Raw genomic sequence first — 7055 nt, 5'->3', positions numbered from 1 at the left:
GGTCAACGCCACCCATACATTTATTGTTATCTGTGATGCAAATTTTGCACCCGTCTCTGACTGTCACAGTGGTGTCCGCATGCAGCGTGGTCATCATCTACACGTCCTTCCTGTAATTTCACTTCAATGCAAGAAGTTGGTCACTTCTCCAAACGTCTGAACAACTGCTACAGAAATCCCACTCAGTTTTTCCTGACTCCCACAGGCCCCTGTATTTTCAGTGTGGAGGGATTGCTATAGGGGGATAATTGTGTAGCAGGTTTTTAATTTCCTGTTGACATTGTAGAGAGCCAAGCATTCACAGATCCATGTGTGTGGCATTGAGTCATAGGCTTTCCTTTAGTCAATCCAGGATGTGCCGAGATTGGTCTGTCTGGATCTTGAGTCTTGAGCGACTGCTCTATCTGCTAGGAGCTTTTGATTAGAGCCTCTGGTGTCGGTCCCAATGCCTTTCTGAGCTGGATTCATGTACTGGTTCATATGGTTCTGCAGCTTGGTGGCTATGATGCCTGACAGGAGTTTCCATGTTGTTGTAAGGCAGGATATTGGGTGGTAATTGGATGGAACTATTCAGTTTGTGAGGATCCTTCATGATCAGCCCTGTTCTTGCTTGTGTTAGCCAAGCTGGGTGGTGGCCTGTTTCTAGCAGCTGGTTCATCTGCTTTGCCATGCGTTTATGTACCGCTGTTAATTTCTTTAGTCAGTAGGTGTGGATCATGTCTGTGCCAGGTGCTAGCCAGCTCTTCATGTTTTTGACCCACTGTTTGATGTCTGCTTCTGTAATGGTGACTGGTTTTTGCTCTAGGTGGTTGCTGTGTTTCATTCTCAGATCTTGCAGCCGCATTGCACTGATGTTGTGTGTTTTTTCCTTCTCCCATATGCTCCTCCAGTATTGTTCAGTCTCTGCTATTGGTGGAGTTGCTGTCTTTGCGGTATTACTCTGTAGTTGGGGTGTATACCTTGGATGGCTCTTTGGAGAACAGGTCATTTATCTCCTTGGCCTCAGCTGCTCTAGTGTATCTCCCTAGCCTTTCAGCGAGTGCTGCGAGCCTTTGTTTAGCGGTCTTTAGGGCTTCAGTTAGGGTCAAACCTTTGTACTGTACTTGTCCAGCTTGGTCTTATGCTTGATCTTTACACCCTTCTGTATTTCTGTTAGTTGGCTGACTTCCCTTCGTGTCACCTTGATCTTTGTCTGCAGTCTTCTTTTCTAAGGGGGGTACGTACTTCTGTTATTCTTGCTGGTTGTATAGCCAAGCATTTCCATGATTGCCGAGGCAGTAGCATAGATTAGTTTATTAGTTTGAGTTATGGTGGTGGTAGGTATTGATGCAAATGCTCTATTGGCATCTTCTAGCATGCTGTCTGGTGGTGTTTCTTTGCTGAGCCTTGGCACGATCTCTGGTATTGATGGCACTTAGTTTATCTAAGACCTTCTGTTTCAGATTAGCTGCAGTGCTCTCTGGTTGCAGGACTGGATCAGGATCTTCAGGTGGTTGCACAGGTCTTCATGTGGGGTGGATCTGCAGTGCAGTTGATCCATCTCAAGTTGTGATAATAGCTTTCTCTTGATGAGATTGAAAAGTTGGATTACTAGTTTTTTCTCAGTCAGTGGACATGCAGGTCTTGTGTGCATCCAGAGTTTCCTCATACGCTTCATCAGAGGCGTAGCTAGGGGTTCAGCTCAGGGGGGGCGAAAAATCTGAGTGGGCCCCTAACCAATAGCCCTGATTGCAACTGAGGTGGCGCACTCTATTCGTGGGTATAGGAGAACCTCAGCACATTACAGTGCTGTAACTGAAAAAAATCTCTACACAAAAAACAATACTGATTATACCGTCATATGATGATCTCATAATTGTAGATACCAGTGTTGCAGAATATACAAGAGTTTACAATACAGACAATAACTTACAGGTGATGTTCTTTTTGATAATCGTTCACTTTTACACCTTACTCAGACCGACATGCCAACTTCTTCCAGCCAGGACTCCTCTGCAGAGATTACAACAAAGACCCATTTGACTTCTCACACATTTCCAGCCCAGTACCCATCTATCTCCAACCTGCACAAAGTACTCAACCCAATACTGAGCCACTTCTGTCACATGTGTCCCTACTATTGCACCTGCTGTGTGATACAAAAGCAATGCTCCTCATACTGCCTCACATAATAATGCCACCATTGGGACCTTTACATAGTAGAATGTCTCTTTTGTCCCCCCACAGTAGCTCCCACACTGTATGTAAACCACCCCAGTTTATGACAGACCCCACAGTAACACCCACACTGTATATAGGCCCCCATACCGCATGATGGCCCCCACAGTAGCCTTTAAACTGTACTGTATAATGGCTTCCGCATTAGCTCCCATGCTGTATAATGGCCTCCGAATTAGCTCTAACACTGTATGATGGCTCCCAAAAATAGCTATCATGCTGTATACTGGCCCCACATTAGCTCCCATACTGTATATTGACCCCTGCATTAGCTCTCACACTGTATACTGGCTCCCGCATTAGCTCATCCGCTGTATAATGACCCCCAAATTAGCTCTAACACTGTATAATGGCCCCTGCTGTAGCTCCCATGCCTTTGATTCTGGTCTCTGTCGGTCCCTGTTTGTGGACTACATCTTGCACAGTGCTGATATATATAACAAAGGGCTAAATAGAAGAAAACAGAAACAGCCAGTGGGTGTATATAGAGGCCAGCGTATGTGAATAGCTCCCTTAATGTACCCAGGTAACCCTAAAAGAAATACTATTGTCTGGGCAAGACCCCAAAGAGGGGACCGGAAAGAAAGAGGGAATTAGAAGAGAGGGAGGTAAAATATTACTCATGTAAAGAAGAAAGTGCACACCCTGGTAGGTCTTCTCTTTTATTTCCTTTTCTGCATTTGGGGGGTCTAGTTGGCCAGACTGAGTATATGTTCAGGGGTCTTGTTATCATCTATACGCACCTACTGGCTGTTTGTATTTTCTTCTATTTGGCTCTTATACCATACCAAGTTATACCATATATTTGGGTTTTCACGCTTGCCACCCTGGATTTACAATATGATATGATAGGACCCTCTCCCCGGCTACAGGACCAAGTCACAGAGTGTGTATCTGGAGAGAGAGAGAGAGAGAGAGGGAGATTTGAAAGCAGCACTAGCAAACAGTGTGTAATATCAGCTGCCAAACCCAAACATTGCAGGCATTTACCGATCTTCAATGCAGCAGCAAAAAAAATGAAAAAACAGAATTTTGGTTCTCCTGGATAAAGGTTCTCAGTAGAACCGACATGTGGCTGAGCCCCAATGGGCTACTAAACACTATTTTTTAATTTTGTCAATGGTGCGCTGCCTTATTTTTTTGCTACTATAAATTTTTACATATGTATGTATATATATATATATATATATATATATATATATATATATATATATATATATATATATATATATATATACACATACAGTGTATATATACAGGGAAAGACACATTCTTGTTTGTGCTGTCCTGCAGCTGGGGTGACTTCTATCAGGGCAGTGCATGATAGTTACTACTTATGTCAGTGGCTCTATCTGAGGCATAATGAGATTTATGGCAGCTGATTTGCATTGGCAGAGTCACCTGATATGTTTAAAAGTTCAAGTAGACTAGCGCCATAAATCTACTGTGCCTCAGATACAAGACCACAAATACAAGAAAATAAACAATCCAGGACTTGTAGGGCAGCAGCGTCCTTCCCCCTCCTCACTGCACAGACACATCCCCCTGCACGAAGCAGCCCAAGTTCTAAATACTCACAGCACCACCTTGTCTTTGCTCCTCTCCGGCGGGAAGAAGAAGCCTCAAGGCAGCAACTGCTGCGTGGTGACGTCCGTGCGGTCTCTCCTGCAGACACACAGGGTGCAATGGGGGCGTGTGCTATAGAACGGACAGTGATAGTGCAGGGAGATTATGTCTCCCCACACTACAGTGGAGAGAACTACATCGGCGTGCTGCGTACACCTGCATAGTTTACAGTGGCAGTAACTCTGAGTGGGCCCCCTCAGAGCAAGGGGCCCGGGGCGACCGCACCCTCTGCCCCCCTGGTAGCTACGCTACTGCGCTTCATATATCATCTCTCATGGTCTGCTATTATAGTAGCATTTCATCAGATACAGGTTCTCTTGCCTTGTCCATGTATGGTTTGTTCTAGTAGCCCAAAAGCTTGTCAGCAAAGGGAAGCATAAAGTGCTCTAAAATTTCCTGGTAGACGACTGCGCTGACTTTGGTCTTGATAAGATACAGTGGACCTACACCAGCAGATGACATGGCTCCCCAAACCATCACTGATTGTGGAAACTTTACACTAGACCTCAAGCACCTTGGATTGTGTGCCTCTCCACTCTTCCTCCAGACTCTGGGACCATGATTTCCAAATGAAATGCAAAATTTACTTTCATCTGAAAACAACACCTTGGACCACTGAGCAACAGTCCAGTTCTTTTCTCCTTGGCCCAGGTAAGACAATTCTGGCGTTGTCTATTGGTCATGAGTGGCTTGACACAAGGAATGCGACACTTGTAGCCCATGTCCTAGATACGTCTGTGTGTGTGGTGGCTCTTGAAGCAATGACTCCAGCAGCAGTCCACTCCTTGTGAATCTTCCCCAAATTTTTGAATAGCCTTTTCTTAACAATCATTTCACGGCTACGGTTATCCTGGTTGCTTGTGCACCTTTTTCTACCACACTTTTTCCTTCCACTCAACTTTCCATTAATATGCTTGGATACAGCACTCTGTGAACAGCCAGCTTTTGTAGCAATGACCTTTTGTGGCTTACCCTCCTTGTGGAGTGTGTCAATGACTGCCTTCTGGACATCTGTCAATCGAGCAGTCTTCCCCATGATTGTGGAGCCTACTGAAACACACTAAGGGACTTTAATAAGCGCTTAGGAAGCCTTTGCAGGTGTTCTTTGTTAATTATTCTAATTTACTGAGATAATGACTGTTGGGTTTTCATTGGCTGTAAGCCATAATCATCAACATTAACAGAAATAAACACTTGAAATAGATCACTCTGTTTGTAATGACTCTATATATGAGTTTCACTTTTTGTATTGAAGAACTGAAATTAATAAACTTTTGATGATATTCTAATTTTTTGATAAGCACCTGTATATCCCCACATCCTGGTATATATATATCTCCCATCCTGGTATATGTCCCTGATCCTGGGCCCCATCGAGGTGTATATATATATCCCCCATTCTATGTCCCCTGTTCTGCCACTGTACCTTAATGTATAGAAAAAAAATAAACCATTATACTCACCAGGGGCATAAATAGAAGTCATGGGTCCACAAAGCAGAAGTGTAATTCACTCCCCTCCATATAGTATAATGCACAACCCATAGTCCTCCATATAGTATAATGTACCCCCATAGTACTCCATAGAGTATAATTCACCTCCCATAGTCCTTCATATAGTATAATGCACCCCTTATAGTCCTCCATATAGTATAATACACTTCTTATAGTCCTCCATATAGTATAATGCACCTCATAGTCCTCCATATAGTATAATGCATCTCATAGTCCTCCATATAATATAATTCACCCTCAATTGTCTTCCTTATATTATGCACAGCCTATACTCCTCCATATAGTACAATGCACAGCACATAGTAATCCATATAGTATAATGCACAACCCATAGTCCTCCATATAGTATAATGCACCCCCATAGTCCTCCATATATAATGCACCCCCCTCCATATAGTATAATGCACCTCCATATATTATGCACAGCCCATAGTCCTCCATATTCGTATAATACAGAGCCCATATCCTTCATATACTTGTAATATAATGCACAGCCCATAGTCCTCTATATTAGTATAAAATACAGTCAATATCCTTCATTATTATTATTGTTTATTATTATAGCACCATTTATTCCAAGGCGCTTTGAAAAGGGGTATAGATAATAAAAATGAGTACAGTAATCTTAAGCAATAAAAGTCACAACAGGTACAGATGGAGAGAAGCACCTGCCCGCGAGGGCTCACAATTTACAAGGGATGGGTGAGGATACAATAGGTGAGGGTAGAGCTGATCATGCAGCGGTTTGGTGGATACTGTACGTAGCAGGCTTGATGGAAAAGGTAGGTCTTCAGGTTCCTTTTGAAGGATTCTATGGTAGGCGAAAGTCTGATATGTTGGCGTAGAAAGTTCCAGAGTGGGGGGTTGTGCGGGAGATATCTTGTATGCGATTTTGGTAAGAGGAGATAACGGGAGTAGAGAAGGAAATCTTGTGAGGATTGGAGGTTGCGTGCATGTAAGTACCGGTAGACTAGGTCACAGATGTATGAAGGAGACAGGTTGTGGATGGTTTTGTATGTCAAGGTTAGGGTTATGAACTGGAGTCTCTGGGTAATGGGGAGCCAGTGACAGGATTGACAGAGGGGAGAGGCCAGGACTAGCAAGGGGATAAGTGGATTAGTCGGGCAGCAGAGTTTAGAATAGATTGGAGGGGTGCGAGAGTGTTAGAAGGGAGAGCACAAAGCAGGAGGTTGCAGTACTCAAGGCGGGTGATGATGAGGGCATGGACTAGGGCAGATTATTAGTTGAGGAATGTACGGATCCTGGAAAAAAATTTGAGTAAGGGTACCGTCACACAGTCACACTTTGATCGCTACGACGGTACGATTCGTGACGTTCCAGCGATATCCATACGATATCGCAGTGTCTGACACGCAGCAGCGATCAGGGATCCTGCTGAGAATCGTACGTCGTAGCAGATCGTATGGAACTTTCTTTCGTCGCTTGATCACCCGCTGACATCGCTGGATCGTTGTGTGTGACAGCGATCCAGCGATGTGTTCGCTTGTAACCAGGGTAAACATCGGGTAACTAAGCGCAGGGCCGCGCTTAGTAACCCGATGTTTACCGTGGTTACCAGCGTAAACGTAAAAAAAACAAACAGTACATACTTACATTCCGGTGTCTGTCCTCCGGCGTCTCAGCTTCTCTGCACTGTGAGCGCCGGCCAGCCGGAAAGCGAGCACAGCGGTGACGTCT

The 7055-nt window shown here is 44.3% G+C and overlaps 1 long non-coding RNA gene across 1 annotated transcript; it reads right to left on the bottom strand.

Moving 5' to 3' along the window:
* Window positions 1-1698: 1698 nt before the first annotated feature.
* On the bottom strand, window positions 1699-3913 carry LOC143787310 (uncharacterized). Its single transcript, XR_013218328.1, has 3 exons — window positions 3796-3913; window positions 2961-3111; window positions 1699-1992 (listed from the first exon to the last, which is right to left on the bottom strand). It is a non-coding gene; the product is annotated as an uncharacterized LOC143787310 (long non-coding RNA).
* Window positions 3914-7055: the final 3142 nt, after the last annotated feature.

This window comes from Ranitomeya variabilis, chromosome 1, assembly GCF_051348905.1.
Source record: "Ranitomeya variabilis isolate aRanVar5 chromosome 1, aRanVar5.hap1, whole genome shotgun sequence".
In the NCBI taxonomy this organism is placed as follows: Eukaryota; Metazoa; Chordata; class Amphibia; order Anura; family Dendrobatidae; genus Ranitomeya; species Ranitomeya variabilis.
The sequence above is the reverse complement of the archived record's forward strand: the minus strand, read 5'-3'. Positions and strand labels throughout refer to the sequence as shown.